Here is a 14,900-nt window from a genome sequence, read left to right as displayed (position 1 = left end):
TGGCGTAACTTGCACAGTTGACAAGTGGGCCAACAGTTAAGCAGATGTGGTGTTAGCCGACAGTTTTGAAACAAAGATGGCCCTGGAGCTCGGTGGTCGGTGTACCACAACCAACTGAGAAGCTTCCGACGCACCCACGCGGGGAGGGCTCCTTTTCTTCTGCATGTTCGTCGGCGGGACATTAAACGCAGTGTCGCACCTTGGAGGCGGGGGCAGAGGGTGGACCGAAGGGGAAACTAAAGTGCTCAAGGTCGTAGCAGGTTGACTGCTGGGGCGTTCAACGAACGGGGAAGCGGTGGAAGAGGACAGGAAGGGGGCACCTTCACCAGCTGCACCGGCGGCGGCTTCGGCGAACGACGACCTCGTAGGGATACCAGACTGCGGTGACGTCACCGGCGGCATGAAAGGATTAGCAGGCTTCGGGGAAGCAGGCGGAGAAGGCGGAGGACGCGCGAGCTCCCCTCGCAGGCAGCGAACCTCCTCGCGCAGGGAAGCGACGATTGCAGCCTGCTGGGCAAGCCCAGCCACATTGCCCCGTCGCAGAAGCCGGTAATAATAATAATAATAATAATAATCAATCAATCAATCAATCAATCAATCAATCAATCAATGTTTATTATAGTGCCCAGGAACAGCGGAGGCCTTCGTGCTGGAGCACTCAGAGGGGAAAATGCAGCACTGTAGTACATCAACAATTTGCTAATAAACACTCAGTGAGCAAAAAAAAAAAAGAAAGAAAGACCTACAAAAAACGGCAAAAAAGATTAGAAATAAAATAGTGCAATCCAACCGGCTTTACACAATCAAGTCGTGCTGGCGCACAGAAAAGGTATAAGACAGCAATGAAAGGCATAAACAGCTGGCAAAAGAACAGTGAGTGAGCAAAAAATAAGAAGAAACTACAACTTCAAAGAAGAATAAAAATACCATAGTGTAATTTTAGGCAACATTATTACACAATCAATAGAAACTGTAATGTCTGGTCAATTGCAAGAAGACATCTTACAATAAGCGTAACTATACGGAAGGGTGAGTGAAAAGAAGAAAGTTTTTACAAGATTCGGGAAGAGTACATTTTCAGTTTCAAATGGACGCATGAAGTGAATATGGCAACTGTTAATGATAAAAACGGCAGAAAAAGAAAAATTCTACGATAATTACAGTCACAGTATCAGCACAATACACGAATAACCAGGAACAAGAACAAGCTCGGTGAAGTCAATGCACACGTCAGGACGATAAGTGAAGAAAAAGAGAACTGCCAAGATGAACCTAGTGTGTCAGAGCTGACAACCCGGCCAAAAACTCCCGAAGAGAACGCTGAAAGATATCGAGCTTCTCGGAGTGAACATTATGCAGATGCTGCATCCTTTGAAGAGGAGAACGTGTGCTGAGAGCTCCAGCTGCTTTAAAAGGGTGGGCGAGCCTTGTAGCTTTTTGTGGAACGCGAAAACTGATTGATTCAAGTAGTTCCGGGCATAAAATAATACCATGAAGCAATTTGTACATGAAAAGAAGGTCTGAGTGGGCCCGCCGGGAACTTAGAGAAACAGTTCTAGGGATAGGCTCCGAAGGAAAACGATGCCTGAATATTGATGAAAATTTGGTTTGTACACGCTCTATACATTTACAGTTGGAACTACAGGTTCCATTCCAAACGACAGAAGCATATTCTAGTAGCGGAATACAAAGCGTTCTGAATAGTTTTAGGAATGAAGAAGGAAACCGGAATTCTCGAGAAAACCTGCATAATAATAATAATAATCAATCAATCAATCAATCAATCAATCAATCAATCAATCAATGTTAATTAGAGTGCCCAGGAATAGCCGAGGCCTTGGTTCTGGCGCACTGAGGAAGACAAAATGCGGCACTAATATACAGGAGCAACTCACAATATAAACAGTCAACGAGAAGAACGAGCAAAGAAAAAAAAAGAGCAGTAAAACCCTAAGGATAATAAAAAGGTATTCCAGCCACAATTAGACGATTAAGAAACTCTAATGGTGGATCAATGGCAAAAGTATATGGAAGAATGGTCACAGCAGTTGGGTGAAGCAAGCAGACATAAAAACATATTCGCAGATATAGGCGAAAACACAAAGCTTCAATTAAACATGAATGTATGAAACAAAATACAGGAACTGATTTATGAAATTACAGCAACAGAAGATGGAAAGTACCAGACACATCACAATAAATCAGGTGCGATGGAAGGCAAGTAGCATACCGTAATATATGACAAGTCAATGAAGCAGTTACAGCCACAAAGTCCCGAATATATTGGACTTACAAACCAGAAACAAAAACTATGAAGACATTGCATACATAAAAACCATATAAAAAACTAAAAAAAATGCCAATAATCAATCAATCAATCAATCAATCAACCTTTATTTTCGGTGCCCAGGAACAACCCTAGGGTCTTGGTACTGGTACACCATATACAAATCGTACATAAAAACAAACTAAAATCAAGACAACACAACACACAAAATAATAATAAATAATAATAAAAATAATAATAATAATAATAATAATAATAATAATAATAATAATAATAAACGTTTTCTAATTCAGTCCAACAACCCACTTGGATATAGTAGTCTAAACGACTTTAAAATGCCTTCGTATACATTAGGAATACGTAGAGTTTTTGCATACCGCGATGGCTGTTTTTCTCATGGAGGGGAAAAACGGAAAAAAAATCGATGTCATTGCAGTCTTTGGAGGTGGACAACCACCGGAGGAGATTTGTGAGTTATTGGTTGTCCACAAACTCCCGCTCCATCTGCGCCGTCGCGCCGGAGGAGCCTTTAGTGGGATTGTCACTAGGCTTAACTATGTGACATACAATCCGGGAAAACCAGCTGGCAAACACTTTAGGCCTACACGAATCTCCCTCAATCCGGCGTTACTTCTACGCATAAATGTGTTGCTGGAAATGCATTTTTAGGGTGCTAGGATGCTATTTTTTGTGAGGAATGTTGGGAATTCCAATGTATTTTCGCGGTGACCAAATGGACTGATGGATCAAGAACCCTTGTATTGTAACATGGTAAGGTCACCAAAATGTGGCAGAACATATGCAGTGGAAGCTGACCAGAAACCCTGAACCGCGCTTCGTCTCGAGGTCAAAATCGTCGCCGCGTATGTCGGCATGGTACAAAAAGGCGGCTAGCGACGCTTCGCAAGCGTTTTACTGCCGAAGTTGCTTTGATGCATGCCGTACGCGTGTGTCTATATTATGTACATCCAACGTAACACGTCCCATTGAGGGCGATGGTTGTAGAAGAGCTACTCAAATCAACCACTCAACAACTCGCTCACGACGCTCATTAATTATTCACCCATTAAATTAATCTTTCTCGACAACTCTGCGATGTCTTAGCTCCCGGGCGTGGCACTACATCGATTTTTGTCTCACTTATCACACAGGTAATCATTGAAATATTTGTTGACCTTTCGTTGTGCCTCCAGTGTAAAAGCTTGATAATCGTAAGCAAGCACTTCACACTATATTTTGCCGCCTTGTGCACTTGTACGGTTTGCGTCTCGTAATTTTGGAACAGAAGGGCTGCAGCACGTGGGTAAAGCATATTATCGCCTCTGCTTTTCGCAGCTGCACATCTGCAACGCACAAATAAAGCAGCCCATTGTCCTCGCTTTGCGAGTTGAAGGCGTCCTCCTAGCGTACGCGGAATTTACAGTGGCTACTACCTCGTGCTTCTACACACAAGGTGGCGGTCTCTGTTCCCGTTTTAGGGGTTGTATTTGTACACAGTTAGGAAATTTTATAACATTGCGCTAATTTGGTAGAAAAATCGACTGACATTTCAGAACCCTTGATAACCCGAGAAACTAACTTTCCTTTCGTCAAAGGCTGCGGAATTTTTATCACAACGCGCTAATTTAGTAAAACCTTCGACTGTCACTGTAGAACCATTGATCACCCCCAAAACATACTTCTCTTTCGTTAGAGTCACGGTGCAGTGGAAAGGATACAGCAAATAAACGCGGTGCTTGACAGCCTTTTTCATTCAAAGTGATTACGAAGGTGCGAAATGACCCCAACGTTAAAAGGTAAAGAACAGAGGTGTCGCTTATTATGGAAGGTTCCGATAAAATGGCTCTTTTGGATAAAACCCGGTTCTCAACAAGTAAGAAACTTGCAATAGCACCACAACCACACAAAAATGATCCGCTTAGTGGTGTTACCGCAAGCCTTAAAGGTTGTGCCGTGATAAAGGAATGCAACGTATGTACTAGCATACGGATGTGCTAGTCGCAACTTTGCGTATTTGACGAATTAGAAATATGTAGAACTTGACTGCTATGCAGGCATGCTCTGTGGCACGCTTCTTAGCCCGGGTGTAGCTCTGGTGCCGAAGCCCACTATTTTAACCTGGTGGGGCAGTAACAGAACTGAGTTCACAAGGAGCCCCAGCCATGTGGGTGGTAATTTTCGGGGCCCAGCTTACCCAGTAATTGGAAGCGTTGAGGGTAGGACCACTGGTTGTGTCACAACTTTCCTCGGTGCAACCTTCTACTTCAAGTTTTGTGCCTTCAAGGTTCCACCGCTTCATCTACTTTCGCCATCCCTTTTACTCAACTTCTGTGATGTCCCCCGTCTAAAGCCTCCCGCTTCCAAAAATTAGCCGTCTTGCACCGCTCGGCCGCATGGGTTTCGCCATCGCTTGTTCCACTGGTGCCGACCGCTAACCTAATTCACCAACTTCCTAGCGCATGGACATGCCGGAAAGTATACAAGATGAGTCCAGACAACTACTTGTACCGCCGGCGTCGGTGGTATAGTGGTTAGCATAGCTGCCTTCCAAGCAGTTGACCCGGGTTCGATTCCCGGCCGACGCACATGTTTTCTTTTTCCCCTCAGCTGAGTCGAGCACGCCTGCGCTTTCCACACCAGGAAACGAAATTTAGAACTCGAGCATTACCCGGTTGTCTACCACAAATTCTGTTCTGAGTTGCAAACTCATGGGTACGGAATTCTGTCGCTGCAGTCCCGTTCCTTCGCGGGCGCCGCCATCGGAGCGTGCGACATTCCTCGCCTACTTGACGTGGCTACTCCCATGGCTTCTTTTTGTATGTGAAGCCAAATGAACATTGATTCGTCCTCAATGTAAATTGAACCCTTTTAGTAAGCCTCCTAATTTCTGCCCCGTACGTGAGTACCGGTAAGATGCAGGTGTCGTACAGTTTCTTCTTCAGGGACAATGGTAGGCTGTCATGCATTATCTTCGAATGCCTGCCCAATACACACCACCCGTTTCTTATCCTTCTAATTATCTCGTCCTCATGGGTAGAATCCGAGGTCACAACTTGGCCTAAGTAGATATTATCGGTCACCACTTCCACTGCCTCGCCACCTATCTCAAACCGCAGTGCTGTCCCGAGGTTATTGATCATTACTTTAGTTTTCTGCATCTCTATTTTGAGGCCCACGGTTCTACTTTGTTTGTCCAGTGCGGAAAGCATGCTTTGCAATTCGTCCACCGACTTACTTAGCAAGCCAACGTCATCAGCAAAATAAATAAATAAATAAACCATTTCTTTGGGGTCCTTCCATAATCCGAGAGTTCGATACCGTATAATTATTTCATTGGGCGCTGCTTACACTATCATGGAAGCATAGTATAGCATAGAAACCTCTGCGTCAGCTTATTTCCGGGTTTCTTTCCAACGCAGTAAAGGGGATTTCAAACAGAAACTGAAGCAGCCGCCAGGGACCAAGGACTCCTGGCTGACGGCCTAGGAGAGATGGGCGGGGTCTCCCATCCCTCGTACTCCCAACCCCTTACCGGGCAAAAGCGATGGCCGGTTTTGGGCGACTGCAACGTTTCTGTCTGAGACTGCGGAACTGTTAGCTGACTTCAGGATTCCGCACATTACACGACGAACAGCCATTTCGAAGCCTTCGTTAGTGACACAGATTATCTCTGTTTCAATAAGGGCAAATCAGCAGGAGGCTTAAAATTTCTGCAACCAAACCATGAAATAGGTCACTTCTCCCATTCTTCAGGGGAGGGGGGGGTCACTAAGCCCGGAGGGTACGGTTCACTTGAACCCTAGATAATCCACCCCTACTAACGTGGTAGCTCTGTAAGCACCGGAATGAAAATGGTCCCGGCGTTATGACATTACAACGGAAATCCCGCGGTATTGAATTCTCACGTAGCGTAACGTGATTTGCTGTTTGCAGGAAACCGTCATTGCTGACGGCGCACACAGCCACTCACAGGGCCAGCGTGAAAATGTGCACCGTAGCGTTTTGTTAAGGTCTCATTTTGGAATTTCATAGGGAAGGGGCCGGCAAGAACGCCTAGCCCCACTACCAAAAATTACATGCCCCATCTGCCCCGATTAGGGGAAGTGGCAAGCTTCAGCCGACCGCAGTGCAATGGACGACCTCCACTTGGGGCGCCGGCCATCTCTTCAAGAAAATCTATTGATCGCCGATACAAAGGCCCGCTGTGCTAAATACTACACGGGTCGCCTAAACCATACACACTGCATGTATCACTTCACTCACTACACCACTCACTACACACACAGTTCACTGCACAGTTCTCCATTGTTCACTAGTACACACACTAATAGAAGCACAATTACTCTGAAAGATCTGTAGATCACATCCTCGAAAGTTCACGACGATACGTCAAGATCAATACAACAGTCAATAGGGTAGAATAGACACTTCTATTTGTTTGTTTACCACACGGATAAACCGAGTGGACCACCGCTGAAGGAACTGCTCTTCCCCCAGCGCGGCGAGCTCAGCCTCCAGGTGATCGAATAGACGCGAGCGCATTTTTCGAAGCATTGGAAACATGAACTTTTGCGGCCGTGCTCTGAGAGCCGCAAAACCGCGCCTTTTCCAGATGATCTGGGCACCAACGCACAGTAGACACATAAAGAGAATTTATTAAACACAAGTTACAGCTAGGACCCGCTGTGGTTAGCTACTACACGGGTCGACAGAGCACAGGATTTACGCAATGTGCCACAGAGGAAAGGAAGTGAAGATCACACAAGTTCACAAAACAACTAGTACACCGCACCGAAGGTCCTTTACAATAATGTCCGAGGCACGAGACTCAGACACCATAGTTCACGCGTGGGAGTCAACATAAAAACTACAGCAGTTCACACACATCCGTTCTATGTCCGTACAGAGATGCATGCTCAGCCAGGCTGCCTAAACTGCGCCTTGGCCTCAAACATACAACTCTTTCAGCACGCAAGTTTCACCTTATTAATAAGGCACGACACACCATTGCACGGTGTTATTGGCAACCTTGATGAAGCGAGTAGACCAACGCCTGAGAAAAGATTCTCCACCCAGCGCCACCAGCTCATGCTGCAGATGCTCTATGGCCATTTTTCGAACACGCCACAACAGGGGATACATGGCACGCTGTGGTCGTGCCTGCAAGGCGGCTACACCTCGCTGGCGCCACACAACAAAGGCACCCACACACAGCAGAACGCTGACAAATGGGTCTTTCGATTTCGTGTGGGCTCCCAGCCTAAGCTCAAACATTCTGCTGAGTAAAACCCAGAATGTGGCGGCCACACGACGCTCAAAAAGAGCATGCTCTAGCGTCTCAGTGCGTCCGCATTGCGGGCACCGGGCAGAGCGAACCACACCAAATGCTGCAAGGCGGTCACACGTCGGCAGGGCCCTCCAGCCCCGCAGCCACCCGAAATCACGAACGTCTGCAGGAAGCACCGCTGACGTTAACTGTTGCCAGCGGGCCCCGCGAGACTTCTCTTTTTGCCGATCATTCAGTTGCCCAATAGCCAATTTCTCGCATATATCAGTCGCAGATGAGGCTCTAATATCCAAATCTGGGTTGGCCGACTGAAAGCTTCTAAGTGTTTTAGCAACGTACCTATAGAAAGCTGGCGGCTGCACGGCTGTAGGTCCGGTAATGGGCTCATCATAAAACAACAAGCGAGCAGTACCCAAGAAGTAGCGAAGCAGAGCCTGCCCCGGGTACTCATCATCATCTACTAGTTCCCACACACCGCGTAACGCTAGAACACTTGACATCGTGTTCAGGCATGGCAAGCTAAAACCCCCCATGCTGCGGGGCAGACGCAGCAAAGCGCGCGCAACTGACTCGGTCTTGCTAGCCCAGAAAAATGACCCGAATTTTGTGGCCAGCCGACGAGTTATGTCACTAGGTGGTCGAGCTACCCTCGCCACGTAAAAGAACGCCGCTGACATGCACGATTTAATGATATAACTCCTCTCAGAGAGTGACAGCTTGAACGTCGACGCTATGTTTATACGTTTGTCAGCCGTGTCTAACAAACCCTTTCACGTCTCACGAGCAACTTCTCCAGAGCCATGGAAGACTACACCTAGCACCCGGACTTTCCTCACCCACTGTACGTCTCCAGCAAGGTCACTGGCAAGCGACCCAAATCGTAGCGCTCTGCTTTTGCCCTTATTCAGCCGGGATCCAGACAGCTCACCATACTCCAAAAAAGCCGTGTAAACGCTCGGTAGCTGTCCTCATCCCGGAGAAAAAGGGACACATCGTCCACATATGCAGAGACCTTAATCTGACCTTGACCGGGCAGCGGGAAGCCGCGGATGGAAGGACACGCTGCCACGCGACGCAGAAGGGGGTCCATGCATAGGGCAAAGAGCGAGGGGGACCAGGGACAACCCCTGAAGCTACCCGATCAGTCAATGCAAAAAACGCCTCCACTGAAAACCGCTCGCGAAAAGCCAACACATCGCGCGGCGAGCGGAAATTACATTCCTGCAGGAAGAGAACGTCAACGTTTTGCGCACGTGCATAATGCATTATCTCTCTCTGTTTGTCAAAGCTTCGAAAACCTTGGGCATTAAGGTAAAGAAAATGTATCAGCATGATGGTATTAATGCGCTAGTGAACGTTGACGCTCCCTCCTACATTTCGCTGTCCTCAGAGGACACTTCAACACACAATTTCTTAGTGTCATCCGCGTCACCTGAGTCCGCGGAGGAAGGCAGACTCCGCTTGGACGCGTCGGGGCAATCCAGGAGAGATGAGGAGCGCAGTAGGTCAGCGACCTGGCTGACAGGATCTATCGGGACCACCGGTCAGCCCGACAACAGGTATATGCCAGAGAAGCGCGCCTAAAGAAGAACCCTCTTGCAACGTGCAATCATACAGCGCCGGCGGTGGGAGGTGAAAAAAGTAAAAATGCAACCAAACCAAACATGAACTGTGGAAATGAACGCAAGCGGTAAAGACCCTTTAGAGAGCCGCAAACATCTTTTAGTCCAATTGTTTGAAAGGTGCAATCTTGTTTTTGACTGTTATTGTTTTGGTAACGGTACTAAATGGTCTGATGTTTAATAAATGCGAAGTGGGCAGTGCAAAAGCACGTTGATGTCATTCCGTTTGTGCGCAATGATAAAGATAAATAAACGTTTATTATAGAGCAAAGGGGTAGCGGAAGGGTGTGCATGCAGTCAACCTCCTGTGTACCGGAGGCCGCGAGAAGACGCCGCCGTCACCGCCTAGTCGACCAGCATAGCTTGATATGCAGGGTCTGAGCTGGTCAGCAGCCGCTCCCAATGCACAAAATGAAGAATGCCCAGGCACGATGTCAGATATATGGGTCGAAGGTTCGCTGATCGCGAAGGGGTTTTTTGGGTTTGGGAACAAAAATGACCGATGCAGTTTTCCATTCGGGAGGCAAACTGCGCTCGCTAAGGCAAGTGTTGAAGAAATCTGTGATGGCGGTGACAGAATTGTCATCCAGATTACGAAGCCTACAGTGTGTGACCTTATCAGGACCAGGCGAAGAGAGCGTCTGAAGCTGGCTCAGTGCGTGTGGTACGTCTGTCTCTGTAATAAGGGTGTCTAGGACAGAATTCGAGCGACTGGTGTAGTGGGGATTGAGATTTGGGAGGGGGCTAAAGATGAGTGTCCCGCTGTGTGACTTAGAGATAATCTGGATGTTGGCGGTGTTGATGGAGCTGTTACTGATGTGATGCCGATGAGCTGTGTTGGTGTTGATAAGAAGAATCAGATGGCGCCGGAGTTGGCATGTGCGAGACATATGTCGAACATGCCCATCATGAGATCCCAGATTTCTCCACATTTTTATCTTGCAAATTCCGTGGCGTGCGATTCTATAGCCCGACCCACTTCGGCGATACGAAGGGAAGAGCTTTCGGTTGTTGCGGTTACTCTTTCATCTCCGAAGAAGACTTTCTTTGGCATTTCATATGTGGAGGAGTCGACAATCTATCGTTTCCAATGGTGCATTGTTAGGAGGTCTTCTAGTGTGCGTGTGAACATCCGATTGAAGAGTGGAAATTCACTTGGAGAGATTTCCAATGCTGGTGGGGTCCTGGGAATTCCTGATTTTACGGAAAGCATCCCATTTAGTAATAGGGGGAGAGGTCGTAAGTCTCGATGGTGAAATGGAAGTGCAATACTAAGAATGTAGTGATCACTTCATAAATTAGTCTGCGTGTTTACCGAGAGGCTTAAGGGAGATGGTCTGTCAAGGTAAGGTCGGGAGTGGTGTCTGCAGCGACATTACTGCCTAGTTCAGGAGGAATGTCGGGATCGATAAGAAGGGAGAAGATACAATTTTGAATCTGATATCATAAGTCGCAACTTTAAGAGACGTGCTTATGTACCCCCAGACTGGGTGGGGGGGGCGTTGAAGTCTCCCACGATGAATAGGGGGTGTTTAGCAGCCTTCGTGACAGCCATGCGGAACAGGAAGCCAAAGCGGTGGTGCTTGTGTTGCGGGCTGCTATATATGTCGAGAAGTCACAGCTTAGGAGACGATAAATGTGTTGGAAGGATCTGAAGAAGATTTTACTCGATGTCGATGCTGGCAAATGTGGTGCAATCTGCTGCAAAATGGCGAGGAACTAAAATGCCTGTATTAAGTTGTTTTCAAGCGAAGGATCAATATAAGCGTTATATCCAGCCAAATGGATTCTTTCGTGCGTTTCCTGGGGCGCAGTAATGTCAGGTGTGGCCTGGCATGCGAGAATGTACTGCCCGAGCTGAGCCTGTTTACGGCGATGCCCCGGCTATTCCACTGCCAGATTAGAAGTTCGCGCTGGTTAGATGGCCCCATCATCTTCCGGAACTGGCGGCGGTGCCAATTGAGGATGATTGTCGTTAACTGTAGTGATCCAACTATTCATCTGCTGTACTTGAGTTTGGAATAGTTCAAACTCAGCATACTTCGACTATGTTTCCAGCACAAGCGCACAATCCCTACACATATAGAAGTACTACTTACGCATTCTCCCGCTCCCCGGAAACATGCGCCCTACGCACCACACTGCCCGCCGCTCACAACGCGCTAACGCTCTACACAGGTCACTGAGCTCTAGGAAGGATGTACTCTATGTCGATGCCGCTGCCTACCCGTCTGACCTCCTTTATGCCCTCGCAGCCATTGCTTTGGACGGCCAAGTTACTGCGGCAGCGTTAATCTCTGCCACTTCTCCGAGGAGGCCGAGGAGGCCGAGGAGGCCGCCATCACTCCTGTAATGACCCACTTCCTTACACTCTCAAATGTGAATGTCTCGAAAATCGCCATGCACAATTTCAGTGCTGGTAGAATCTCCCCCAATACCCTTGCCTACCCACAACGCATGCCACAAGCATTCTATGATCACCCTCACTTGCTGGCCGCCTTGAAAATGAGGCAGATGATACCAGCGTCCGGGAAATTGCCTGCCGAGCTCTGGCCACTCGGTAGCCAAAATCGTCGGGGCCACATGCCAGCTGCCTCGACTTCCTTCTCCCTTTCATGGCATGGCATCCTACTACCATCTCGAACAGCTACTCTACACCCCCCCCCCGGCCCATCGCTCTACTTCGTGGCCCCATGAGGTCTTGTGGCACTATCTTCAGGCACGCACATTCCCCAACCCAGCCTTTAAGCACCTCATCCACCCTTCCGTCTACATCTCCCTCCTGCCTCTTCTGCCCTGGAAGAGGGGATCTGAACCTCATAATGTAGGGATGCCCCAGACGGCCCTCTCCTAAACCCCTGAAACTAACTACGTTTGAGCAGTGGGATGCTGCCGTGCGTAGCTCAACGCCTACTACCCAGGACAAAGTCTTGGAACGGGCGGAGAAGGCGGCAACGGCATACGGTGTATAGGCTATTTCCACTTCTCTCTCTGATTTTTGTATAAATGACAGTAAAAACGTTCTGACCACCACCATTGTTCCTGATAAGTAACTATTTAAAATGTATGTTAATTGGGTGATGACACTATCCGTCGTAAGTTCACAACTGCCACCACAGAGATTCGTTCGCAGAGACGTCCGCTCTATAACTTATAGTATCCTGAATCGTAACGCAATTCTCCTATATCCTTTCGAGGGATTGGCCGCATTTCGCACCTTAGGTTGAGTGCTGAAAGTATTTCGGTCGCCGCAGTATAGGTGGAAAGTCAACATATAGAAACAGAAGTTGGGAGGCTTTATAATAAAAAAAACGCCTGCGTCGGCCGGGAATCGAACCCGGGTCAACTGCTTGGAAGGCAGCTATGCTAACCACTATACCACCGACGCCAACGGAATGGAGCCCCTCCGCGTCGGTCCTTGTAGAGGATATATTGAGCGCAGAATCTTGTTTTTCGGTGGAGGCCGGGAACGGAAGAAAATAGGCCACTACCCCAAGCCCGGTTTCGGCGGCGCCAAAATCAAAACGCCTCCTCACTCAAACTCACAACTGGCTTGCGAAGTAATACACGCCCCATTTTATACATAAGAAGAGGTAAACTATTCATGATCTCATATTTATCATCTAAAAGAGAATTTCTAAAAGGTTTAGGGTGCAATTTTAAGAAATCCCACTTGTTCTTTTAGCGGCATCTGTAAGGGCGAGATACTTACATCTGCACTCGCCCAAATTTATAGGGAACATTGTCACCAAAAACTTAATTCGGGTATCGAATGAGCAAGCATGTTTTGAGAAATCCGAAAATCACCCAATTTACTCCCAAATCCGGATTTGCCACATAAGGTTTCTTTCGGCGAAACCGTGAAACTGTTTTCAAGATATCTCTGCGTAATTTATACATCGGGAAAACCAGTTCGATATTACATAGGGTGCACGCAAGGTAATTAAAAATTTTTGAGGCACAATTTTTCCGTTTTGCTCCCTTATGGGCGTAATTGAAAGAAAAGACGCAGCCTTTGTGAGCCCCAACGCTATGCTAGAAATGCACTCCAAAGATTTCAAATCTGTATCTATCGGTTTCGGCTAAGCGTTGGGAAGTGTGTCCTTTTCAGTCAGTCAGTCAGTCAGTCAGTCAGTCAGTCATCAAGCGCTCCTCTTTACAGAGATAGAATGCGCTCCCGCCTTTACGTCACATCCCAAGAAATACCGTTGCCAGATAAAGCCAGAAACCAAAGGCGATCTGCGACAAGAGCTGCCCTGAGACAGCTGTGATCTGAGAAGGCTAGATATTAATTTCTTAGAGCGCAGACCACGGCCTGTATACGATCAAGCTGACCTCTCTGTGCTTACCTTTCATTCATCGAAATTACCCTCTCTTTCTTCCGTGCGTCACGTACACGTATTACATAATGTAGAAGTCATTGCGCCGGTTTCTGCAGGCGGGAGCACCACTTTTACAGTGCACCTTATCAGCTGACTTCTTACCCGCTTATCAGGCCTTGTCAGCTGCATTGAAGCTGTGCGTGTCGTCCTTGTTTGCGGACATTATCTACTTTGTTTTCATGCCCATCCCCTTGAGTGCAGAAAAATATTTCAATTTTTCCAGAATAGCAAGCAGGCGATTGTTTTGTCAAATCGTTACATGGCCGCTGGGTTGTTGAGGACGCAGCTGCCGTATTTTCGGTTTCTATCCATTGCGTGTTTGTGAAAAAAATAGCCATGTGGCGCCATTGTTTCTTGGGTAACGAAGGGCGTATTTTTAAGCTGGCTGCCGCAACATTGACAGTTGTGTCGCATAGCTGCCAGATCTATACCACCCATTAACGGTAATAAACCGCAATGATTTTGCAGAGGTATTTCCGGATATCTTGCATTTGTAGTTGGTTGCTGATAGGGTGGAGGGCACTGCAGTTTAGATGGAATGTTCACGGTACGGGTTGAAGTATGGTTGATTTATTATAGAAAGTGAAGGTATAAAAAAAAACTTGCGTCGGCCGGGAATCGAACCCGGGTCAACTGCTTGGAAGGCAGCTATGCTAACCACTATACCACCGACGCCGGCGGAATGGCACCGCCACTGTGATGCGTCTTCAAACGGATGTTTATAGCGCGGCATCGTTTTAAGGCGGAGGTTGAAACGAGAAGATAAAATGGGTCATTCAAGTAACGCCGGGCTCCGTGGCGCCAAAATCAAACCACTGCTCGCACGAATTGACAGTCAGCGTGTAAATCAACAGACGCCCTATTTTGACCTTAGAGGGAAGAAAATCATCGTTGCACGACTTTGCTTCCATGCAAACTAATACTTACCCCCACCCTAGCAGAAACCACTGCATAGCCCCCACCCTGTATGCCCGTTTGTGCCGCTTCTGCGGGGAGTTTGGAAAACTTTTGATATGGTCGGCGGCTGTACACAAAGCCCACTTGACCCGCCCAGTCCCTTCCACACTTATGAGCTTTGGGAGCGCGCCTTGGCCAGCTCTTCCCTCGACGTCCAGCGCAAGTTGGTGGAGAGGGCAGGAGACTCGGCCCGTGCCAATGGACTCCTGGAGTGAGGAAGCACCCTAAAGTCTTTTTACTTAGAAACAATAAAAATGTTCCGTCAGTCTCTCTCTCTCTCTCTCTATTAAGCAGAATATCATTCAGGAAAAATATTGAGGAAAAAAATGGTGGGCTGGCAATGGACGGCCGTGAAGTGCATTTAG

General features: G+C 47.6%; 3 non-coding genes across 3 annotated transcripts; 1 reads left to right on the top strand and 2 right to left on the bottom strand.

Annotated features, from left to right (window-relative positions):
• Positions 1 to 4,800: 4,800 nt before the first annotated feature.
• On the top strand, positions 4,801 to 4,872 carry Trnag-ucc (transfer RNA glycine (anticodon UCC)). The gene has a single exon. It is a non-coding gene; the product is annotated as a tRNA-Gly (tRNA).
• A 7,640-nt stretch (positions 4,873 to 12,512) lies between these two features.
• Positions 12,513 to 12,584, bottom strand: Trnag-ucc (transfer RNA glycine (anticodon UCC)). The gene has a single exon. It is a non-coding gene; the product is annotated as a tRNA-Gly (tRNA).
• Positions 12,585 to 14,181: 1,597 nt separating this feature from the next.
• Trnag-ucc (transfer RNA glycine (anticodon UCC)) lies at positions 14,182 to 14,253 on the bottom strand. Its single transcript has one exon. It is a non-coding gene; the product is annotated as a tRNA-Gly (tRNA).
• Between the last annotated feature and the right edge of the window lie 647 nt (positions 14,254 to 14,900).

The sequence above is a fragment of the Haemaphysalis longicornis genome, unplaced genomic scaffold (assembly GCF_048455015.1).
Source record: "Haemaphysalis longicornis isolate Haplotype H1 unplaced genomic scaffold, Haemaphysalis longicornis Haplotype H1 scaffold_6, whole genome shotgun sequence".
Lineage (NCBI taxonomy): Eukaryota > Metazoa > Arthropoda > Arachnida > Ixodida > Ixodidae > Haemaphysalis > Haemaphysalis longicornis.
Note: the sequence above shows the minus strand (reverse complement) of the source record. Positions and strands in the feature narration are given on the sequence as shown.